The sequence below is a fragment of the Patiria miniata genome, unplaced genomic scaffold (genome assembly GCF_015706575.1).
Source record: "Patiria miniata isolate m_02_andy unplaced genomic scaffold, ASM1570657v1 HiC_scaffold_25, whole genome shotgun sequence".
NCBI classification, from domain to species: domain Eukaryota; kingdom Metazoa; phylum Echinodermata; class Asteroidea; order Valvatida; family Asterinidae; genus Patiria; species Patiria miniata.
The window spans coordinates 240,732-267,378 of NW_024037064.1; the positions used below are offsets into that span (position 1 = coordinate 240,732).

Here is a 26,647-nt window from a genome sequence, read left to right on the forward strand (position 1 = left end):
TTTGCTGGTTGAAATGAAATTTTAAAAAAAAATCACAAATTACACGTTTTAATTGCCAAACACGCTTTCAAGAACACGCTGCAAGAAACAGCTGTCGTATTGCAACTCGTTGTAACTGATTTTCAACTGTTGCCGTAGCTTCCACTGTAGAAACACGATGTAAAAAACAGAATTCAATTTATTGCCTTCAAGAGAGAACTGCACAAAGATAGAAAATGTTTCATTTCCTTATGATTAACTGTTATTCCTGTTTTGTTATTTTTGCTCCAACAGCTGATTGAAAATAACCAGTCTGAGTTAGTTCTCTTAGTTGGGGAGTTATTTGGTTGGTAACGAAGCAATGGACCAGGCAATCAATCGAGCACACCAATGAGACATGGATCAACCTCCACTGATTGACGGAGTAGTGCTGACTAAGATTGACACCATTGATGAGAAAGTAAGTAGCAAGTTTATGTTCTGCATAGGCTTTGACCTTGGTTTGATTCCTCTTTTGTTCCATGGTGTAGCCTTAGTTATCCTTGAATGAATTGAACAGTTTTTGGTTCATATCCTCTGCTTGATTTCTGTTCTATTGACCCTGAGTCTTTGTACCCCCAGGTGACGATAACGCGACGCCATGTCCAGTCATGCAATGTCAATTCAGTTGGAGAGGTAGTCTGGTAAAAAAGGATGGTTGAATTGTGACATTACACTTTTTAACAAATTTAAGAATGTGATGACAGAATTTCAGAAAGTTGACTGGATATCGCCGCTAGGCATCATCATGCAGTTTGACTTCACGCCGGTGCCGTGCAAGCGTGAAATTAAGGTTGTGATGCAAGATGTTTTCCTAGGGATATCTTACATTGGGACGATGATGTTTGATAAATAATATCATTTGGGAGCTCGTTTCAGTCTTCAATCGTCTTTGGGAACAAACTTTTGTGGTACGCTTGTGTGCGGCATTGCAAGGAAGCGTAGGGCTGATTATGTCTATTTCTTTGTGGTCGTTCTACTGGGGTGATGTAATAAGGGATGTCAAGGGCAATTTCTTCATGGATGGAGCGGTAAAGCTTAGTGACCCTGCTGACTGTTCTGCGGTGTTGGAGGCATAGGCTCAGAAAACCAAGTGTTGTATTAGCTCTGCTTGCTATTTGATTGATGTGAAGAGACCATGACAAATCTTTTTGAATTTCAACTCCAAGGTATGGATGGTTGGGTACAACAGAAAGGTTGGCATTCATCAATCTGTAGATATTATCATGATGATTTTTGCTTCTTGTCATATGTAGGGTGGGACATTTCTGTGGCTTAAATGACATCTGCCATTGATGAGACCAGCTCACAAGGCTATCCAGATCTTTTTGGAGTTGTTGTTGGTCATTGAAGTTAGCAATGCGTCGGAATAGTAGGCAGTCATCAGCAAATAACTTGATTATGGTGTCTTTGCTAATGTAGTCACCAATGTCATTGATGTAGAGTAGAAACATCAAAGGACCTAGTACGGTGCCCTGGGGGACTCCTGATGTAGGGTCTGATGTTTCTCCATCTACAACTACTTGTTTGGTTCTGTTGGTTAACCATGTTCGGATCTATGTCAAGGTGTTACCTCTAATCCCGTAGTGTTCTATTTTATGAAGTAATCTCTCATGGGCTACAGTGTCGAATGCTTTGCTGAAGTCAAGCACCTGCACATCTATCTGAGCTTTGTTATTTTGATCTAGGTGTCGATGGATTTCTTCCATGGTGTTTATGAGTTGGGTTTCACACAAGTGATTAAAGATATGTTCCAGTAATTTGCAGGCTACCCACGTGAGGAAAACTGGTCTGTAGTTGCTTGGTGATGATTGGCCTCTCTTTTTGTATCCAAGGATTTGATGACTGTCACAAACCAGGTTCGACTTAAGAAAAAGTTTTGGTTTCTGGGACACGTCACTTTTTAATGAATATTAATTATAAAGAAACAAAATTGCGCCCTCTTGCGTCAATGACAGTTTTGTTTGGATCAAAGTTGGTAAGTGGCTGGTATTGTCAAACAGCTGTGGCTACTGTGTGGCTGTTGATTGTTGTATTGACCTGATAAAGTATTGTCTGCAAGTGGCAGGCATTGTCAAACAGCTGTGGCTACTGTGTGGCTGTTGATTGTTGTATTGACCTGATAAAGTATTGTCTGCAAGTGGCTGGTATTGTCAAACAGCTGTGGCTACTGTGTGGCTGTTGATTGTTGTATTGACCTGATAAAGTATTGTCTGCAAGTGGCAGGCATTGTCAAACAGCTGTGGCTACTGTGCGGCTGTTGATTGTTGTATTGACCTGATAAAGTATTGTCTGCAAGTGGCTGGCATTGTCAAACAGCTGTGGCTACTGTGTGGCTGTTGATTGTTGTATTGACCTGATAAAGTATTGTCTGCAAGTGGCAGGCATTGTCAAACAGCTGTGGCTACTGTGTGGCTGTTGATTGTTGTATTGACCTGAGTAATGTTATAGAGTGCAGCGCTACTAACTGGCGGCTCCTCATCATGCTCTCCACCAATGTACTGATTTCCTCTTTCTTAGCGGTGTTTCCAGTCATGTCTTCATGTCAAGTTGAACTTTAGAGCATACTGAACAACATGGTGAGCCAGAATATATGTAACATCATCTGGTTTGGGAGCATTTTATGGGAGTTTTTCCTTTCTTTCCTGTGCATTTGGGGCTTTAGCAGTTTTTTCTGTGCACCAAGACGTCAGGTATCTTTTGTGACTAGTAGATCACACCTTCTGCTGGTAACAATTGGATGTTCCTCCAGCACCAGTGGTATCTGTGAGACATGGTTATCCATCGCAATCTCCACAGCATTGATTTGATTCTCTTGTGCGCTGAGATTGAAGGCAACCATCTGTCAGCCCGATGCAGTGTTGCCAGTGTTGTAGTCGAGTACTTTTTTCTGAGTACCGAGTACTGTCGAGTACTCAGGGATGTGATCTCTCCGTTATTTGGGGTTCAAAAGTCCACCAACGTGAATCATGTGAATCCGTTGAGAAAATAGGGGGGTAGAATGTGCTAATTAATTATTCATAATGAGTTTTGCTTGCCGAAATATCCGAATTTACTTACGGACATTACTTCGTTGATCGATATGCACGCACATATTGAATAACCAATGCGAGAACGAGGTTGAAGACCATGCGTTGCCGTTAGCGCGATCATGTGATTTTTCGCTCGGGTCCGAGGTTGTGATTATTTAGGTCTAGTTCCTGTGTCGGTACCCAGATGCACGTGTTGCGCTGGTCAGGTGTACAGACTAATATTGCTCAGCGTGCACAACGGCATACAGTACAGTGCAATCGTGTGGATTATGCACGTTGTTTCATGTGCGTCAAGTGTTTGTGTACGCGGCGTGTACGGATGCTTCCAACATGGCTGCGCCCAAAAAGTCGATATTGTCGCACGGAGATAAATCAGTGCAAGTGCTTGATAAAGAAGTGAAAAATAAGTTCCGGTGGGAATGGTTTCGGGACTCCGTTATTATTGATGGGCATCAGCATGAATTTCAAGACTGTTTCGATAAAATAGCAACCGCTGGCAAGGTTTTTTGCAATGTTTGCAACGACACTATCAACTACACGTCGAGTGGAAAGAAATTGCTTGTATCCCATGTGAAACACCCGAAGCACATCATCATTGAGACTGATTAGTCTGGTGCTTCCAAAGATGGTATGTTCCATTCAGTTGTGGATGAAGCAAAACAAATATTTGTGTAGAATAATCTTGTTTTATTTATTTCTTCATGCTTTTACAATGGTTATTATTAATCACCATGGAGTATTTATAATAAAAAATAAGTGACAAATCAATGATGATGGTGTTGAACTGAAACTGCTATGAACTGCTATTCGAATACGAGTACTTTGCTGCCTGAGTACGAGTTCCGTCATTTCTTTTCGGCCCGACACCAGTTGGTACACTGATGAGGTGTTCCAAGCTAAGCACAGACGAAGACAGCTTGAGCACAGGTGGCATGCATCCTCACTCGAGATTGACCACCAACTACATCACCAACAATGCCAGCATGTGATCTCGCTGATCCGTAAGGCCAAAAGAACCCATTACTCAGAAATAGTCTCCAAGTGTTCCGGTGATCAAAAACAACTGTTTCGTGTCGCCAACAAGATTCTCCATAGGAATAAGGAATCTTCTTTACCACAAGTACGATTCTGACAAGTCACTGGCTGACCATTTCAGCTGCTTTTCACGTCCAAGATTTCTTTGATTCGTGATGCACTACCTCCCCTTGTGCCAGATACAGATACTTCTACCCCCACGTACCCACCAACACAAACTAGACTGACCAGTCTCCGTTCCACCTCTCAAGATGAGATTCGCACTGTCATCTTCAAATCCCCAGCCAAATCATGTGACTTGGACCCTATACCATATCGTCAGAACCGTAGTGTAGAAACATTACTTGTTCATCTGTCTGCGACCACATCCTACGACAGATGGATGTTGGCAAAGTAATGGCGCTTGTGCTTCTCGATCTGTCATCAGCATTTGACACCATAGATCACGCCATCCTGATCAGTCGCTTGCACTCTTTGGGAGTGCACGATGCAGCCTTGCAGTGGTTTGACTCATACCTTGCAGACCGGCAACAGTCTGTTAACTTCAATAGAGTATTATCTGCCCCTACCTCCATTGACTGTGGTGTTCCTCAGGGATCTGTTGGCAGTCCCATGTTATTCACCATCTACATTTTACCACTCGACCAGATCATCCAGAAACACAACCTTCAATATCACTGCTATGCTGATGACATACAGCTGTATCAATCCTTCAATCCATCTCAAACCAATGCTGTGTCTGCCCCGGAGAATCTCGAGGCTTGCATTGATGAGATCAAGACATGGATGATGACAAACAGTCTCAAATTGAATGACAACAAGTCTGAATTTATCCTGTGTGGCTCAAAACAACAACTCGCCAAGTTCAATATCAACAGCATTAGGACTGGAGATTGCCATATCTATCCTTCCACCAAGTTTCGCAACCTAGGTGTCACTTTCGACCCCCACATGTCCCACATTGATCAGATATCAGCAGTGTCAAAATCAGTCAGATTTCATCTCCGTAATCTTGTCTTCATTCGGAAGTATCTAAATCGTACGGCCACTGAGCAACTTGTCCATGCATTTATAACTTCGCGCTTAGATGTTTGTAATTCACTCATGTATAACCTGCCACACCACCGGATAACAAACTTCAACGCCTCCAAAATGCCACTGTTTGCCTCATCACCTTATCCAGACGCACCACTCATATCACCCCCGTCTTAAGTCCCTTCACTGGCTCCCCATCGCTGATCGCATTGCCTTCAAGATCCTCCTCGCTTTCAAGTCACTACAAGGAACTTCACCGGACTAAATAACGGACATTATCACGAAATATCAACCGTCACGTAGTTTTCGTTCGGCCGGAGTGCTACAGCTTACTGTTCCCTGCACCAATCACTCTTGGGGAGACCGGTCTTTCTCAAGCGCCGCTCCCAAACTCTGGAACAATCTACCCCTTGAAAAATTCGCCAGTCATCATCATTGTCTGTATTTAAATCTTCTGTGAAAACTCATATGTTTACCTCACATTTTTGTGTTAAATGAGTTGATGTTTATTACTTCTGTCACTAATTTCTGTTATTGAAATTTAACTTAATTTATACTGTAATTGTTTTGTATGTATTGTGCGCCATGAGCGTCTTGCTTGGCGGATATCGGCGCCTTATAAATGTTCATTATTATTATTATTATTATTATTATTATTTCCAAACATGTGTCAAGTGACACATTTTTGGAAATGTCTGTGAATTGGTCCTCCCCCCATGCATTGCTATTTGTACTTGGTTTGCAATAGGGCTTGCTCAATGACGTCCAAATCTGTAGGAGAGCTGCAACTGCGTATTTTACGCAATATATCATGCATTGCGCAGTGTTGAAAATGTTCCAAACATGTGCGCTTATTGCTTGAAATGTTTTTCGAATGTCGACGCGGCCGATGCCCGTTATGCAATTGGATGCTCAGTATGTTGATGCACGCGGCTGGTCTCTAGGAAATGATGTCATTTTACAAGACCTATTGGGGAATGCACAAATGGGTGACAATTTCCAAACGTTTGTCAAGTGACACATTTTTGGAAATTTCTGTAAATCTGCCCTTCCCCCATGCATTCTAATTGGTAATTGGTTTGCAATTGGGGGATCCACGAATGAGTGACAACCTTGCATGATGTCAATTTCCAAACATGTGTCAAGAGGCACATTTGTGGAAATTTCTGTTTATCTGCCCCCCCCCCCTTCCCCCCTATGTGTTCTAATCCCCCCCTCCCCCCCAAATGTGTCGAGCGACACATTTTTCTTTAAATCCCCCCATGTGCTCTAATTTGTACTCGGTTTGCATTCGGGGGATTTACAAATGAGTGACAACCTTGTCGCATGCTATCAGTTTCCAAACGTGTGTCAAGTGACACATTTTTGGAAATTTCTTTGAATCCTCCTACTCCCCTATGTGTTCTAATTTGTACTTAATTCACGAATGGTTGACAACCTTCTGGCATGCTGTCAATTTGCAGAAAACAAAATAAGATCCTTTCCAAAGATGTGTCAAGTGACACATTTTTGGAAATTTCTGTGAATCTGCCACCTCCCGAATGCGTTCCAATATGTACTTTAGTTTGCAATTGGGGAATCCTCGAATGGTTGACAACTTTCTGCCATGCTCTCAATTGGAAGAAAACAAAAGAAGATCATTTCCAAAGATTTGTCATGTGACACAGTTTTGGAAATTTTTGTAAATCCCCCAATGCGTTGTTACAATTTGGGAAGCCACAAATGAATGACAACCTTCTCGCATACCTTCTTGTGTGTCAAGTGACACATTTTTGAAAATTTCTGTGAATTGGCTCCTCCCCCTTGCTTCTAATTTGTACTTGGTTTGCAATTTGGGAATCCACGAATGGGTCCAAACCTTGCATGCTGTTAATTTCCATAGATGTTCATAGGAGTTATTAAGGAAAATTCTGTGAATCTGGCCCCCTTCCCCAATGTGTCAATGGAAGTTTCTGTAAATCCCCCCATATGTTCTTATTTTTGTATTAAGTTTGTTATCCACGAATGGTTGACAACTTTCTGACATGCTGTCAATTTGAAGAAAAGAAAAGATCATTTCCAAAGATGTGTCATGTGACACATTTTTGGAAATTTCTGTAAATCCCCCCTCCCCATGCACTCTAATTGCACTTGGTTTGCAACTTGGGAATGCACAAATGGGTGACAACCTTTTCGCATTCTATCAATTTCCAAACATGTGTCAAGTGATTCCTTTTTTTTTAATTTCTGTGATTCCCCCCCCCCCCCCCTCAAATGTGTTCTAATTGAGTGGTCGGGCAATAAAATCTAATAGGCCCCAGGCCTCTCTTGATATTCCTCGTTGAAATCCGACTCAGCAGCCTGACTCCAGCCTGATCTCAAGATCCCCTGACTCCTGTCAGAGTCTTAATAATTAAAGATATCAGCTACAACTGATGTAAATCACAGTTACTAACTGTCTAGATATCCGCTCTCCGACTCTGGCTCCCCAAAGTTTTTCTCCCCAAAACTTTGCTCCCCAAAACTTTGCTGCCCAACTCAGCTCAGCTCCCCAATTTCATCAAGTTGGCTCCCCCAACTCAAGTTGTAAAGATGACACATTCTCTAAGTATCTCAGCTCCCCAAACTGGCCAAAGCACTATGTGTAAATACAGTTAGAGATCAGCAGTAGAGTTCGCAGCTAGCAGTAGACCAACACCCATCAAAGAACCGTACCCAGAATGAACAAAATCTGCCCTATTTACAGTCGGCTCCAGTTATAGCGAAAACGGCTAGAACGAAATTCTGGTTATTACAAACGAATACCTTCGGTCCCGGCAAAATTGTGCACATGTCTATGGGGAAAATTTCGGTTAAGACGAAAACGGACAGTACGAAATTCCTGTTAAAGCGAAAGGTTTTGGCGACCCGGTTGCGTAAAAATGCATTGTTAGCGACCCATTTATAACGAAAGGTAATCCTGGCTCACGGCTTTTTTCGTTCAATTTGAAAGCAGTACAATGTATTAGTAATCAGCAGGTGTCCGTCTTGTGTGAGTAGTTTCATGTTGCCGACGTAGATGTATTCAGATGGAGGTGCTAATCGGTTTGCCGGCGCACAGTCAAGTTAATCCCGCGCTGTGGTTAGGCCTGTCATCGCAGTGTTGCAAAGACGCGTGCCAGTCACCCGAGCCACTTGCACATCGCCATTGTGCCATTAATCAAAGACGTACTTCGACCTTTGTGAATGGGCTTTCCCAATTTGTACCTAATTCTGCCGGTTAACAACAAAGGCCCATCATCAAAGGGTTCCGATGACGAGTGCCAGTCACCCGCACCACTTGCACATCGCCATTGTGACATTCATCCAAGACGTGACCTTCGTGAATGGAGCCGCCAACGGAGGAACAACGGCCAAGAAATGTCACCGACTGCCTGAGCCTAATGCACCAGGTTCTAGAGCCAGCCCGACATGGACGACGATGTCTATGATCACCCTGCTGCAATCCTGCAGTACCTCTCCAGTAGGCAGCAAGACAAGATGTCACAGCGGAAGATAACGGACTTCTTCAAGGTGTAACATCACCTTCCAGATAAATCAAACCAAACGGCTCTTTTCAGAGCAACCACATTTTCAACAAAGGGATTTGAATCCCGACTCAAATAAAAATAATGAACCCCCACCCTATTACCCGGAGCAAATAAAAATAATCCCCCTCCCCCAAATAGAACCCCTTATAAAAAATTGGAAATTAAATAAAACATAATTTACCCTCTCCCTCCCCGGCACAGATTTGATTTGATTTAAAAAAAATGTAAGGTTAACAAAATTTACAAAGCACCCCATTTCAAATCCATAATAAAATAAACAATCTTAGACTATCCCAAAATTCTCCAAAATGTAGTTTCATTCAAAATTATTCACGACCTCCCGTAAATTACTCCCCCACTCCCAAAAAAATATTTTCTTAAATTATTTATTAAATTATAACCAAAGTTGTATTATTAAAAAACTTATTCATTTGAGCACCAGCACAAAATACGTTAAGCTATTTCGTAACTTTTAAAAAAGGAAACCTGCTGGGACGATACGAAACTGATCACCATCAACGCTGGACATTATGCTTATGCAAAGCTATGAATAAATGAACTAGTGCACGCCAATGAGCTCGTCCGCTTGCGTGACGTTGAAATCGTCAGACGTTAATATCCAATCACGATGAAAGATTATGACATCATCACTCTTTAGGACACTGACTCATGAGGGCGCTCTACCAAGTTGTAAAATCTACTTAGATCCCGGACGGACCGGAAAATCTGGAACGTAAATGACAAAGGTCTCTCGGCTATGTGCTTGAAATCACATTGTCACATTGAAATATGCAAGACGAAAGGACAATACAATTTAAATGTCTCTCCATGACACAATTTGTGCTGGGGAGATTACTTACTTTGAACATCGAAGTGATCCAGGTCATCCACCGTTGACTTCTTCCTCATCGATGATCAAGCAATGAAACGTCAGATCTTCGTAATGTTTATTTTATTTTCGTTTCGTACATTAAACATTTTTTTTTCACTTGACACAATGATACATTTTAAACATTATTTTTTATTTGACAAATCACATCATAGAGAGCATGTTCTTAATTGCTTTCAAACAGAAAAAGTCATTGGGTACATTACGTACGTTCTCAAGCGTGCACAATAGGGCCAATTCAAGGTGAACAATGGACGGGAAACATTGTATCGGATATTACGAAATTCGGATACAACAAACATTTTGGCCGGTCCCGTTGTTTTCGCTTTAACGGGAGCTGACTGTATACCCTATTGGCCCAGCGCGAAAATCAAAAGTACGTGATAGTAAATAGGCCACGCCCATTTTGTAAAAATCACAGTATACTAAATTCACATAGCGATAGTTTCCCCTCAATTTCTCCATAATTATACAGCAAAATATCACACAAAAAGGCTTAAATTAATCTTCAAGACATTCCTTACAGTAAATCTGTTGTAAACATGTGAATAAATTATACAGAATCCCCCAAATGCTCACTTTTACAAGTAGTGAATGAATGTAAACAAACCTTAAAGAAAAAATACAACATTTGCAAACATCAAAAAACTACCAAATCATTTTGAAATACCTTGTTGGACTGTTAGTGAATGACAGTGTAAAGCATCCTGTAAAATCATGGCACCTGGTATACTGTCATTTTCAAGAAAAGTGGTATTCTTGTATCAATTTCCAACGCTGGTCGGCCGACCAGCGTTGGAAAAAACTGGCTTTTTTCCAATACTGGCCCCAATTGACCATCACACTTGTTTGCAATCAATTACACACCTATGAACGGGTACAAGCCAGCTAGACTGGTTCTCTGACCTTACAATTCCCCAATGTATGTAAACTGCTCTGTTTCTTCTTATATGGAGTCAGGGAACCAGACTACAGGAAAATGATTGTTTTTCTTGGTTTTTATAGCATTTTTGAACCCAAAACCTCAAAAGGTCAGTGTAACTATATTTGCTATATATTTCCAAACCCCCCAATTCCATTCATTTCTGAAAATTACAGCAAAAGCAAATGATGTATATTCCCTTTAAGTTCATCGAAGAAAATTCAGTGATGCCCAACCTTGTTCCCATGGGTACGAGATCTTGCTGCGCTATGTTGCTTCCCATCATGCCTTGCGCGATCTCAACCCCTGGAATTGTGTAATTTAAATGTATCAAAATGTGGCACATCATACAGTAATTAGGCAGAAGTTTATCTGTTTGACATGCCGACGCCATCTTTAAAATGTTAAAATTGTGCTTTTAAAGAATCCATCCTTTCAAACATAAGGTTTGGACATTGCGTTATTTAACAAAGATTTGTATTAAATGTATCAATCTTCGAAATGCACACGCAGTACGCTCTGAAAAGCCAGTCAGCATCATTTATGTGTACATCACGGCCAGGGGTTAGTGAAGGAACGCGCATGTGCCCATGGAGTCGAGGCTGTGACTTACCAGACGAAATCTGACTGAAAAGTCATCAAAACTTGCCCAACTTTCAAAGTTGATTCAAATTAGACAACTTCACATCTAAAGAAGCTACATAATTATTTAGTAAAACGTTCTAATAATATAAATTACATTTTAGAAGTCTCAGTTTGCTAGAAATGATTTTAGAACTTTCAGCCAATCAGAAACGTTTTAAGCGCCGCTCAAATGGCAGCCATGTTGGATTTTACCATCATGCTATTTATAGCACAGCTGACATGTGTAAACAAACACGTGAGTGTACACACAGAATTTCGGCAGGAAAATACCCAAAACTACCTAGAAATAATACCTGAAAAGACAACAGGAATTTTCTAGACAAAAATGCCAGATCTCTAGGAGGATATATGTAAGACTTAGAGTAATAAAACTTAAGTAAAAAGTGGGATTTGGGGGCATTTTGGTCACAGTATGATCCAGAAACCTAGTGTGAACTTGTAGTTGTACCATGTTTATACGAAGATGTTCTAAATTTTGTTACGTCATCATGACGTCATCAAGTATCAAGTTACAAGCAATTTCAGGGCAAATTCTGACAAAATAGTTTGCGCTGTATCTTTTGAAATACGTTTTTTCGTGAGGTTGTAGACTATGCCGTGAGAAACATTTCTTTCAGACACAAAACTGCTTGACCTTCACTTCCGCTGTTACCGGAAGTGCAATAAAAACCGAATGCAAGTCAAAAGTGGAAGCATTTTACTACACACATATTATGAAAGTGAGGAATACCAGACACAAAAAAATGTGATGACGTCATCATCTGAAAGGGCGCCCCCTAGCGGCACATCAAATAGAGTTTTCTTTCTTTAATTTTAGAATTTGAAAAGGATCATATTTTTAATTTAATTCTATCATTTGATCCCTGTCATATCTTTGTAGTCCAAGTAATGATATCCATTACAATGTTCACGTTTGGATAACTCTAATGCTGTGACGTCATCAAACCGGAAGTTAGGTGTTATTAATACAAACAATTATATTTCCCATATTTTCATACGTTATTTTCACTTCACAATGAAAATGTATCCTCTCCGAACTTTATTAGTATTCACTAACCGCTTTTGAATGATGATGTCATCAAATCAGTAATAACTTTTTTGCGCACATAGAATGTTTACTGAAATTTATCACACTATTAAAGATACATTTTTTTAACAAATTCATTGATTGTACTGGAAGGGATTTAATTTTGTGAACCTTTGTTCTACATAGACATATATTCCTAACTTAACTGGGCAGTGTATAACAGTTCAGTTTGTTCTTGGTTTTCAATTGGAGCATCCACAAATGGGTGAAACCGGCTGAATGAGAATCATGTCCCAATGCTGATTTGGGGAATGTGTCATGAGAGGGCGCAATTCAAAATATGACTCGGCAACTTTGGTATTTGAGATTCAGAATATTGTGGTTATGTTTGTTCATTTTTCTTGAAATATAGAGCATTCATAGAGCCAAAACTTCATCAGGTTAGTTATTAAGCATCCTTGTTTAGATTTTGAACACTAGTTTGCTGGTTGAAATGAAATTTAAAAAAATCACAAATTACACGTTTTAATTGCCAAACACGCTTTCAAGAACACGCTGCAAGAAACAGCTGTCGTATTGCAACTCGTTGTAACTGATTTTCAACTGTTGCCGTAGCTTCCACTGTAGAAACACGATGTAAAAAACAGAATTCAATTTATTGCCTTCAAGAGAGAACTGCACAAAGATAGAAAATGTTTCATTTCCTTATGATTACTGTTATTCCTGTTTTGTTATTTTTGCTCAAAACAGCTGATCGAAATCAACCAGTCTGAGTTAGTTCTCTTAGTTGGGGAGTTATTTGGGTGGTAACGAAGCAGTGGACCAGGCAATCAATCGAGCACACCATTGAGACATGGATCAACCTCCACTGATTGACGGAGTAGTGCTGACTAAGTGCTGTGTGGCTGTTGATTGTTGTATTGACTTGATAAAATATTGTCTGGAAGTGGCCGGCATTGTCAAACAGCTGTGGCTACTGTGTGGCTGTTGATTGTTGTATTGACTTGATAAAGTATTGTCTGCAAGTGGCAGGCATTGTCAAACAGCTGTGGCTACTATGTGGCTGTTAATTGTTGTATTGACCTGATAAAGTATTGTCTGCAAGTGGCAGGCATTTGTCAAACAGCTGTGGCTACTGTGTGGCTGTTGATTGTTGTATTGACCAGATAAAATATTGTCTGGAAGTGGCCGGCATTGTCAAACAGCTGTGGCTACTGTGTGGCTGTTGATTGTTGTATTGACTTGATAAAGTATTGTCTGCAAGTGGCAGGCATTGTCAAACAGCTGTGGCTACTATGTGGCTGTTAATTGTTGTATTGACCTGATAAAGTATTGTCTGCAAGTGGCAGGCATTTGTCAAACAGCTGTGGCTACTGTGTGGCTGTTGATTGTTGTATTGACCAGATAAAATATTGTCTGGAAGTGGCCGGCATTGTCAAACAGCTGTGGCTACTATGTGGCTGTTAATTGTTGTATTGACTTGATAAAGTATTGTCTGCCAGTGGGCATTGTCAAACAGCTGTGGCTACTGTGTGGCTGTTGATTGTTGTATTGACTTGATAAAGTATTGTCTGCAAGTGGCAGGCATTGTCAAACAGCTGTGGCTACTATGTGGCTGTTGATTGTTGTATTGACTTGATAAAGTATTGTCTGCAAGTGGCAGGCATTGTCAAACAGCTGTGGCTACTATGTGGCTGTTGATTGTTGTATTGACTTGATAAAATATTGTCTGGAAGTGGCCAGCATTGTCAAACAGCTGTGGCTACTGTGTGGCTGTTGATTGTTGTATTGACCTGATAAAGTATTGTCTGCAAGTGGCCGGCATTGTCAAACAGCTGTGGCTACTGTGTGGCTGTTGATTGTTGTATTGTCCTGATAAAGTATTGTTTGCAAGTGGCCAGCATTGTCAAACAGCTGTGGCTACTTTGTGGCTGTTGATTGTTGGATTGTCCTGATAAAGTATTAGGGAGGTTTCGCAAGCAAACGGATACGCTTACACTTACGTTTAGCTATCCGTATCCGTTTTTTACTGACGTGTAGCGAGCGAGATATGCGTGTCGTCTGCACGTTTGACGTCATACGCCACTCACTATCCGCTAAACGTGCAGAAGACACGCATATCTCGCTCGCTACACCTAAGTAAAAAACGGATACGGATAGCTAAACGTAAGTGTAAGCGTATCCGTTCGTTTGCGAAACCTCCCTATTGTCTGCAAGTGGCAGGCATTGTCAAACAGCTGTGGCTACTGTGTGGCTGTTGATTGTTGGATTGTCCTGATAAAGTATTGTCTGCAAGTGGCTGGCATTGTCAAACAGCTGTGGCTACTGTGTGGCTGTTGATTGTTGTATTGACCTGATAAAGCATTGTCTGCAAGTGGCAGGCATTGTCAAACAGCTGTGGCTACTGTGTGGCTGTTGATTGTTGTATTGACCTGAGTAATGTTATAGAGTGCAGCGCTACTAACTGGCGGCTCCTCATCATGCTCTCCACCAATGTACTGATTTCCTCTTTCGATGTTTCCAGTCATGTCTTCATGTCAAGTTGAACTTTAGCGCAAACTGATCAACATGGAGAGCCAGAATATATGTAACATCATCTGGTTTGGGAGCATTTTAACATATGAATTTGTTACCCCCACTTTTGTTCACTTAATTTTACAGTTTAAATCTTGCGTGCAGAGTACCACACAGAGGTCCAGGGCTATTTAATCGGATTAACGCTGGCCCTGTGTGGCTGTGCGTTCAACCCTAAAATGTGGCCCGGCACATTCCATTCATAAAATGGTTAAAACAAACCTATACATGACAATGTACATATAGGATTTGTGCACATATCGATGTGAAAGTATGCCTAATAGTACAACTTCTTGTCCGATTTTGTCAAACTTGATATAAACATCTTATTTCATTTTTGCATTCTTCAAGAAATCTGACGTATACACTAACGTGTATATGCATATAGATATCCTCCCCACAAACAAAATGGTACAGCCCAATAAACAAGTGCACGTTCTTTCCATCACAAATTTCTATAACTGCCTTGAAGTGAACAGTATTCAGATCCAAAATTTCATTATTTTAAAATGAAATTAACTCCTAAAAAGACCACAGTTTTAATGCCAGATAACTGATTTACAAATGGATAGTTTTTAAATGTCTTATCTAAAGTAGAATTGGAGAAAACGTGTCTTGAAAAACAGGTGATGAGCAGAGTCCAAGATCACGAAACACGTGGTAAGCAATGGTATATCGATGTAAGTCTCGAGCGATGCCTTATCGATCGAAAGTTGTCAATGGCCACTTTTTTTCTTTGTGAAAAGTACGGTGGTTTTTTTCAACCAATCATAACAAGTTTTACATGTAAGGAAAGAGGAGGAGCTAAGCTATTCGATTCCGTTTACTCCCACACAATTCGATACTCTTGTCAGGAGTTACAGTCAAAAGAGTTGACGCGAGGGCGCTCAATCGGTGCGTTTACACAGGAAAATGATGAAAAGTTCACATTTTCAAAGCCAAAAGTACGTGGATTTTTTTCAAGATAAAAAAAAATAACATATACCATGAGAAAGAGAAAGAGTTAAATTGTACAGAACCGTTTACCCCCATTGAAAAAGACCGCATGGTTATCAAACTATGACTCGAAACATCGAAAAAAGGGGCCATTTTACCGGGATTCTCGCCTGGAAACGGGCCCGCACAGAGGTTTGAGCTGAAGTGAACACAACAAATTCATATGGGAGTTTTTCCTTCCTTTCCTGTGCATTTGGGGCTTTAGCAGTTTTTTCTGCGCACCAAGACGTCAGGCATCTTTTGTGACTAGTAGATCACACCTTCTGCTGGTAACAATTGGATGTTCCTCCAGCACCAGTGCAGCACTTGATATGCTAATGAACCAATGTTGTCTCCCACTAAATTCAACAATGCCACTTAATGCGACTTACTTCAACTTTGACATGCCCATTGTAATTGGAAATCGCACATCAAGTCAAGACGGACCCCATCACCCTGAATACTTCAATCAAAATTCACCAGCCCGGTATGTAAATGCACACAAAACTTGGTTGATCCACATCAGTCTGTGACTGTCATACTAAAAAGCGTCAACACAGCGTCAACACACTCCAAAGCGTCAACACAGCGTCAACACAGCGTCAATACAGCGTCAACACATCTAAAATGCATTAAAATTGACACAACCCATACAGTATGGACAGAAACAAGATTTTGGCTTAAAATCAATAGGTTAAACGTCTGAAAATTGCAATTTTCAGTTCAAGAAAATTGGCTCTCCGTGCCGCTACGAGATCGGCTGCCATGTTGCCTCAGTGGCAGCACGAACCATTCCATTATGCTAAAGGGTGATAGCATCGTTCAATAAACCTCAGTCCCTCAGTCTCTCACAGATCAGAGTGCATCCTTCTGCATCAAGGCGCCCTCTGTTGTAATGTCATAACCTACACACCCCTACTTGAAATGGTGTAGTCCAAGCTTTGTGTGAAAGCAAGATGGCGGACAACGGCCGCTCAAGTTAAAGGTCATTTTTTCGCGTGAAAATACTATATTTTTAACAACAAAATGGAAACTCAATCCAATGGAAATTCTCTTTTATTCTATGCTTTGCCATTCAGTATACCTTTTTTGGTCAATTCAGAATGTGTTTTGGATGTGTTGACAGTGTGTTGACGCTTCTGTCATGTGTTGACGCTGTGTTGACGCTGTGTTGACGCTTTTTAGTGCGACCTGTCTGTGAGATCTAAACCCTCATAAACTCAAGCTAGACACTACCTTCTGCATGATTAATGCCCGGTCAATTCGGAACAAGACAACAGAACTTATTGATTTTGTTTCTGAAAATCATCTTGATATCATTGGTATCTGTGAGACATGGTTATCCATCGCATCCTCCGCAGCATTGATTTGAATCTCTTGTGCGCTGAGATTGAAGGCAACCATCTGTCAGCCCGATGCAGTGTTGCCAGTGTTGTAATCGAGTACTTTTTTCTGAGTACCGAGTACTGCCGAGTACTCAGGGATGTGATTTCTCCATTTTTTCCCGGAAATCCGGTTTTTGGGGGTTCAAAAGTCCACCAACGTGAATCGTGTGAATCTGTTGAGAAAATAGGGGGTAGAATGTGCTAATTAATTATTCATAATGAGTTTTGCTTGCCAAAATATCTGAATTTACTTACGGCCATTACTTCGTTAATCAATACGCACGCACATATTGAATAACCAATGCGAGAACGAGGTTGAAGCCCATGCGTTGCCGTTAGCGCGATCATGTGATTTTTCGCTCGGGTCCGAGTTTGTGATTATTTAGGTCTAGTTCCTGTGTCGGTACCCAGATGCACGTGTTGGGCTGGTCAGGTGTACAGACTAATATTGCTCAGCGTGCACAACGGCATACAGTACAGTGCAATCGTGTGGATTATGCACGTTGTTTCATGTGCGTCGAGTGTTTGTGTACGCGGCGTGTACGGATGCTTCCAACATGGCTGCGCCCAACAAGTCGATATTGTCGCACGGAGATAAATCAGTGCAAGTGCTTGATAAAGAAGTGAAACAAAAGTTCCGGTTGGAATGATTTCGGGACTCCGTTATTATTGATGGGCATCAGCATGAATTTCAAGAATGTTTCGATAAAATAGCAACCGCTGGCAAGGTTTTTTGCAATGTTTGCAACGACACTATCAACTACGCGTCGAGTGGAAAGAAATTGCTCGTATCCCATGTGAAACACCAGAAGCACATCATCATTGAGACTGATTAGTCTGGTGCTTCCAAAGATGGTATGTTCCATTCAGTTGTGGATGAAGCAAAACAAATATTTGTGTAGAATAATCTTGTTTTATTTATTTCTTCATGCTTTTACAATGGGTATTATTAATCACCATGGAGTACTTATAATTACAAATAAGTGACAAATCAATGATGATGGTGATGAACTGAAACAAAATGCAACAAAAGTGAAAAAGAAATAACAAAATTGGCAAAATATTTTGGCTCAAATGATGGCCCAGAAAGGCTTAGATTGTACCACAGAGCATCTAAAATCCAAACATTTTAAGCGGGCCCCGGACCCCACGCTGTAATGGCTGACCATTTCAGCTGTTTGTCACGTCCAAGATTTCTTTGATTCGTGGTGCACTACCTCTCCTTGTGATACAGATACTTCTACCCCCACCCCGCCAACACAAACTACACTGACCAGTCTCCGTTCTGCCTCTCAAGATGAGACACTGCATGACCAGTCTCTGTTCCGCCTCTCAAGATGAGGTTTGCACTGTCATCTTCAAATCCCCAGCCAAATCATGTGACTTGAACCCTATACCATATCGTCAGAACCATAGTGTAGAAACATTACTTGTTCATCTGTCCGCGACCACATCCTACGACAGATGGATGTTGGCAAAGTAATGGCGCTTGTGCTTCTCGATCTGTCATCAGCATTTGACACCATAGATCACACCATCCTGATCAGTCGCTTGCACTCTTTGGGAGTGCACGATGCAGCCTTGCAGTGGTTTGACTCATACCTTGCAGACTGGCAACAGTCTGTTAACTTCAATGGAGTATTATCTGCCCTACCTCCCTTGACTGTGGTGTTCCTCAAGGATCTGTTGGCGGTCCCATGTTATTCACCATCTACATTTTACCACTCGACCAGATCATCCAGAAACACAACCTATATCACTGCTATGCTGATGACATACAGCTGTATCAATCCTTCAATCCATCTCAACCCAATGCTGTGTCTGCCCTGGAGAATCTTGAGGCTTGCATTGATGAGATCAAGACATGGATGATGACAAAACAGTCTCAAATTGAATGACAACAAGTCTGAATTTATCCTGTGTGGCTCAAAATAACAACTCGCCAAGTTCAATATCACCAGCATTAGGACTGGAGATTGCCACATCAATCCTTCCACCAAGTGTTGCAACCTAGGTGTCACTTTCGACCCCCACATGTCCCACATTGATCAGATATCAGCAGTGTCAAAATCAGTCAGATTTCATCTCCGTAATCTTGTCTTCATTCGGAAGTATCTAAATCGTACGGGCACTGAGCAACTAGTCCATGCATTTATAACTTCGCGCTTAGATGTTTGTAATTCACTCATGTATAACCTGCCACACCACCGGATAAATAACTTCAACGCCTCCAAAATGCCACTGCTCGCCTCATCACCTTATCCAGACGCACCACTCACATCACCCCCGTCTTAAGTCCCTTCACTGGCTCCCCATCGCTGATCGCATTGCCTTCAAGATCCTCCTCACTTTCAAGTCACTACAAGGAACTTCACCGGACTACATAACGGACATTATCACGAAATATCAGCCGTCAAGTAGACTTCGTTCGGCCGGAGCACTACAGCTTACTGTTCCCTGCACCAATCACTCTTGGGGAGACCGGTCTTTCTCAAGCGCCGCTCCCAAACTCTGGAACAATCTACCCCTTGAAATTCGCCAGTCATCATCATTGTCTGTATTTAAATCTTCTGTGAAAACTCATATGTTTACCTCACGTTTTTGTGTTTAATGAGTTGATGTTTATTACTCCTGTCACTAATTTCTGTTATTCAAATTGAACTTAATTTATACTGTAATTGTTTTGTATGTATTGTGCGCCATGAGCGTCTTGCTTGGCGGATATCGGCGTCTTATAAATGTTCATTATTATTATTATTATTACTATTTCCAAACATGTGTCAAGTGACACATTTTTGGAAATGTCTGTGAATTGGTCCCCCCCCCCCATGCATTGCTATTTGTACTTGGTTTGCAATAGGGCTTGCTCAACGACGTCCAAATATGTAGGAGAGCTGCAACTGCGTATTTTACGCAATATATCATGCATTGCGCAGTGTTGAAAATGTTCCAAACATGTGCGCTTATTGCTTGAAATGTTTTTCGAATGTCGACGCGGCTGATGCCCGTTATGCAATTGAATGCTCAGTATGTTGATGCATGCGGCTGGTCTGTAGGAAATGACGTCATTTTACAAGACCTATTGGGGAATGCACAAATGGGTGACAACCTTCTCGCATGCTGCCAATTTCCAAACATTTGTCAAGTGACACATTTTTGGAAATTTCTGTAAATCCACCCTTCCCCCATGCATTCTAATTTGTAATTGGTTTGCAATTGGGGGATCCACGAATGAGTGACAACCTTGCATGATGTCAATTTCCAAACATGTGTCAAGAGGCACATTTGTGGAAATTTCTGTTTATCTGCCCCCCCCCCATGTGTTCTAATTCTCGCCCCCCCATGTGTTCTTATTTCCCCCCCCCCCCCAAATGTGTCGAGCGACACATTTTTGGAAATTTCTTTAAATCCCCCCGTGTGCTCTAATTTGTACTCGGTTTGCATTCGGGGGATTTACAAATGAGTGACAACCTTCTCGCATGCTATCAGTTTCCAAACATGTGTCAAGTGACACATTTTTGGAAATTTCTGTGAACACTCCTATTCCCCTATGTGTTCTAATTTGTACTTAATTCACGAATGGTTGACAACCTTCTGGCATGCTGTCAATTTGCAGAAAACAAAGATGTGTCAAGTGACACATTTTTGGAAATTTCTGTGAATCTGCCACCTTCCGAATGCGTTCCAATTGGTAACGGTACTTAGTTTGCAATTGGGGAATCCTCGAATGATTGACAACTTTCTGCCATGCTCTCAATTTGAAGAAAACAAAAGAAGATCATTTCCAAAGATTTGTCATGTGACACAGTTTTGGAAATTTTTGTAAATCCCCCAATGCGTTGTTACAATTTGGGAAGCCACAAATGAATGACAACCTTCTCGCATACCTTGTGTGTCAAGTGACACATTTTTGAAAATTTCTGTGAATTGGCTCCTCCCCCATGCTTCTAATTTGTACTTGGTTTGCAATTTGGGAATCCACGAATGGGTCCAAACCTTGCATGCTGTTAATTTCCATAGTTGTTCATAGGAGTTATTAAGGAAAATTCTGTGAATCTGGCCCCCACGGCAGTTCCATATGCATAGCGCGCACACACACAAAGGTTCTGTAATGCGTTAGTTCTGTATTTGTGAACTCCAATGATGCCGGTGACGTCACACAACATGGCGCTGTCCACATACAGAAGAAAAACGTCGATGTTTCGTCCCAAATAATGTCAAAATTAGACACTTTAGAAATACGTTTTATTATCATAAATGACAGGCAATGATGTGATATGATGTTTTCTTTAGGAAATAAATGAGAAAGGGGTATAAATTTATATACCAAGGTGTGTTTTAGGGGAATTTTCGCCAACATTTTTGCAATGCGGGATGAATTTATTCGCGTATCGAAGACTTTTAAAAGCCCTTCAAGAAAAGCGAAACGCAGTTTTTCAGAAGAAATCTTTATGTTGATACCATTATTCAGTTATGAAAATAGCCAAATCATACTTTTTCTTGGTCGGGTCGACATTTTAAAATAAAATATAGACGTTGAAAGTCGGCCTACAATTCCAAAGCTTCTCTGAGAATTCGGGCTGCTGCATCGCTGGTTCATGATCTAGAATCCCACTAATACATGCAAACTGGCGCGCGGGTACCAACTGGCCTAGCGCCGCGTGTGTTGTGAACACAAAAGCGCCGTACAACGTGTACACATGTACATATGTGTACGTAAAACCATCGCATTTTACGGACAATCGCAAGACATTGAATAAAATTTAAAAATACGTAAAATGCAAAACAGATTACATAGAAATAAAGAACCATCTGTCTTTAGATGAAAACACTCACTGTGGACAAAATAAACACACAATCCGAAATTCACAAATGTTTAGTGTTGTACAGTGAGTGAGTGAGTGAGTGTTGTACAGCATATGAAAGCAGCACAATCCAAAACCAAGCATGAATTTGCCATCAGTATGAGACACTCTATCCTCTTAATATTCTGGGGGAAGTTGCTGACAATTAATTGGATCTATAGCTTTAACAACACAATAACAAATAGGTTTTTGTTTGGCAATAAACGCATTCTTTATTTCACAACCAATCCATATCATTCAAAAAAAAAAGTTTCATTTACAGAAGTGAAACTTCACAACAGCCATATTTTACAAGTAAATAAAGTGCACATGTAATGCAGGCATGAACTCAACCAGTGAAATCAGGTTTGGCAAGTGATAAAACTATGAAAAGTCTGAAAAATTAAATAGGGTAGTTGTAGTTGATTCAAGAAAGTGATTCAAAAATTCAACTTTATGAAAGGGCAAATGGATTTAAGCATACCCTCACACCAGATTTACAAAGCACATCACTTCACAATTTGATGCAAACACAGTCCACTGTGAAGTTCTTTTCCAGTGTGAATGCATCATACATCGTCAATTTTGTTAAATATTTTAGAAAAGTTTTCACAAGTACAATCGACGACTCTTTGTTGACTTTTCGACGACTATTTACTGTTCTTTGAATAAATACATAACATGAAAATACATGTACATGTACATGTAGTCACCTTTTGTCCTTTGAATACACTACGACGTGTCGCACTTACAGCATATTTTGTGAAATGAATCACAGGATGCGTCATCCTAGGGATACAACGATGCATCGTAGGTTACAATAAGAGTCGTGGAATCAGGTACAGATTGTCACCGTCACTACGAACGACACTCTCGCATCCGTGTGTGCACTGTACGCGCGCGTGTTTACAGAACCGGGATATTTTGGGTTTTACGAACTGACATCCGCCACAGTGCGGCACTTTTAGAGCGCACCCCGTACATTTTTGTTTTCACGAACTGACACCCAAGCATGATGCGGCAATACATCTATCCGTGTACTTGTGCGATTATACATGTACACATTTTTCATTAAAAAGCGATTTAATTGGTAAAATTAAGATCAGTGTCAGTTCGTGAAACCGAAAATGCATGGGTGCGCTCTAAAAGTGTCGCACTGTGGGGGATGTCAGTTATCTCCTAAATTCCCAAACTATCTCAATTCTCTCACCCCCCCCCCCCCCCCCCCCCCCCCCCCCCCCCCCCCCCCCCCCCCCCCCCGGCAGTAAGATATTCATTTATATATGAAATGTTTACGTCAACTATGTTATTCAAGCATCTGGGACAGGGAGGCAGCGAACAGACTACACCTACCACTCCCAATTCAGATCACACTAAAAATACATGTACATGTACTCCACACCATGGACTATTTAGAAAGGTTCAGAGTGGGGGTTGGGCTGTTTGAATGAACATGGCCATGTCATGGCATGGTCAGGAACTGATACGGAGTTCAATCGCAATGGGTGGGTAGTACAGATCAGATGCGGAGGAATCCAAAGCTCGTCCATTATACGCGGCCATGCATGTCGTTGCCATCTTCAATCCAGAAATAGGAAGAAACTCTTCAAAACCTGAAAGCACAACAAGAATATAACAAATGCAACAAAGTTAATGGGATACTTTGAGATGCATGGTGGCAGCAAATACACCAGTCCTTTTCTGGTGTTGACGTCAATTTGAACATGTGCACATTAGGTTAAGTGTGACGTAAAAAAATGAAAAGGACAGGTAAAAGGAAACGTCTCAAAAGTCTCTGTTGAAAATTAATGCCAGGTTATTTTCAAGATTTTTGTCTGTGTCTTATCTTAAACAACTTTGCTGGGATTTTTCTTGCATTGAATATGAGTGTTAAAAACTATAGAAGATAAGAAAGTTTCATATTTTATCTTTTTCTATAGGCACAGACATACATGTAAACATGTACTTGTACATGTACATGATGTATGTACATGCATGTACATACATGCCATGATCAATTTCTAAGTAAAATAATATCAAGATGCTCACCGATGAAAGTTGTCAAATTTTCTGAAGGTATCCTTCGTCAGGGCAGGGTACGTCATCTGCGTGTCATGGTGGAATGCCGTACACTCCGCATAAGAAGAAATGTAGGCCAACCTCCTCCACAGCGTCCGAGAGACAACCAATAGGTCTAGATGGCAAATTAAAGTACACATTCAAGTTCTTGTACAGTTACGTGACTTTTGTGTTTTTACACAACAAGAACAAGAGCATGCATTACATGGGTTTGAAGTAAACTCGGTACCCAACAACCACAAGACTGTTACCGACTTGGTCCCTAACTGACGGGGTCTGACCGTCTGAGACAGCATGGCCAACTCAGTTCCAGGTCAACTTGGTCCCAGGTACAAATGTATAAAGTCGGTCCAATGTCAACTAAGTCTCAAGTCATTTTAGTCCCAGGTCAAATTTGAAATTAATGGAAAAAATACTCTACAATTATATGACTGAGGGCGAAAAAGAAAAGCCTAATGACGGCCCTGGCAATGTAACCTACATGTAGGGCCTACATGTCAAATCCTTTGTTTACGCATTTAGAACATACAGTACACAGTTTCCTTGAGAAGTTTTCAAGAACATTAATTAAATGACCAATGTCAGGCTCCTGCCTGCAAAGAATGACCTCCATTCCTCCATCATCATGTTCCAGCATGATGCATGCCAGCAAATCCTGACCACGCTGACTATACATGAAATCTAAAAATCATATTGAAATTGGAGGATTCAGGACTGTTAGGATTAAGGAATGCATTGTGATTATTTATTACGAATACGATTTTCTGGGTAATTGCAACTAGCAAGGCACACTGGGCAGAAATATTTCTTAGATGAAAGTCTTCTACATACACGAGTCATTGCGTCGTCCAAAAGTGCGTGCTGTGGGATAGCTCAAGGCGCCTACACTACGACTGTTTCATGTACGACATTACTGTAATGACTTCCTGTCATGGCGCGGCGTACGTACACAAAATCCTTGTGTCGCAGGCTAAAAACAAGGAGAAACTACAACAACTACATCTTCTGAGCAGAGTAAATACATAATCTGTAGGCTTACCTTTTCCATCTGAATCTTCGAAATCATGCCAAAACATGGCCACGAAGGTCCCCACTCGTCACGCCATGACACTGCATGTACACTTCGTACGTCGCGACTTGACGAATTCCTGTTTTATTCACCCTCAGTATTGGCTAAAATCTCACGAAAGCATGTCGACCCAAACCTTTCGTCCATATCAATGTGAACCTAGATAACCCATTTATTGATAGATTGACCAAGTATGCGTCACAAAACTGCATTTTACTTTAAAAATGATGTTTTCTCGAAGTGGAAATGACGGCACAAAAACGCTTAATCGTACCAGGTCACAAGTCACACGCTGCATAAAAAACACACATTATCAGAATTTGTGCACGCTATATGGCAACTGTTGACCGTACATAGCTTCATTGATGTTTTGTAGAGCCTTATTTGGTAATCTGTTGCATATTCATTTTAATAAACCAATCAATCTTTATATCTTTCGCGGGTATTTAAATCCACCAACGAAACAAAGGGATCACTGCGCGTCATGTTTATTTACATCGCGCTAGATTGTCACGTGGTATTACCACTAACTCCATCTCGCCAACAGAGGGCGTACTTTTTTATGCGTGAAACTGCCGTGTTCTTGATGCATCCGGTTCATATGCATTGCAGCCGTTAACTGACTTAAATTTTGTTCCAGATGAATTTTGTTTGTTCCGTTCTTCTTTTAACTCAAACATATTCTGAATCCACACCGCCCCCCATTAATGGATCTTTTTCTCACTCTTCAACAGTGAACAACTTTATTTACCGTGTGGAACGTCATCCCACCTCATGAATGGACTTCACCGTGACTACGCTTCTTGAGAGGTTGATATTAGCAGTGTTTTCAGCAGACTCTAAGGCCTGGATCTCGATTGGATTGAGCGCTTGAACACTTGAACACTTGACCCGAGTTGACGACCCCAAGGCCTTGACCCAATGGTGCGGACCCACGGAATTGGCCTGAGTCTTTGGCCCACGGCCATGCTCCGAGTATGTGGCGGTTTGACGGTTGTCGTCACACGGACTGGCCCGAGTCATCGACCATGCCTTGACCCGAGGTGCCAAGCTACGGACTTGACCAGAGCCGTCAACCCGCGGCCTTGTGCAACTTGAACACTTGAACACTTGACCCGAGTTGATGACCCCAAGGCCTTGACCCAATGGTGCGGACCGACGGAATTGGCCTGAGTCTTTAGCCAACGGCCATGCTCCGTGGAGGTGGCGGCCCACGGAATTGGCCCGAGTCGGCGGCCCACGGCAAACTCCCGAGGTGCCGGCCCCCGGAACGGGCCCGAGTCGTCCATCGGCTCACGGCCTTTCGCCGGGGTGTCGTCCCACGGACTTGCTCGAGTCGTCGGCCCACGGCCTTGCGCCGGGGTGTCGTCCTACGGACTGGCCCGAGTCATCGACCATGCCTTGACCCGAGGTGCCGAGCTACGGACTTGACCAGAGCCGTCAACCCGCGGCCTTGTGACCACTACCGTGAATGCTCTTTGGAATTCTTGTGGTGAGTTTTATTTTAGAAACAAAAAGAGACCTGTATATGAAGAAATATGATTCCTCGGGTGGTATTTTAACACCCCCC

General features: G+C 41.5%; 1 long non-coding RNA gene across 2 annotated transcripts in view; it reads left to right on the forward strand.

Annotated features, from left to right (window-relative positions):
• LOC119733227 overlaps positions 1 to 25,850 on the forward strand; it is a 42,174-nt gene extending 16,324 nt beyond the window's left edge. The window contains exons 2-3 of one of the 2 annotated variants that reach the window (XR_005271718.1): positions 274 to 439; positions 25,812 to 25,850. This is a non-coding gene — a long non-coding RNA (uncharacterized LOC119733227). Of the gene's footprint in view, positions 1 to 273; positions 440 to 12,901; positions 13,024 to 25,811 lie in introns of those variants that run through there. The other variant, XR_005271719.1, reaches the window with a different exon arrangement.
• Positions 25,851 to 26,647: the final 797 nt, after the last annotated feature.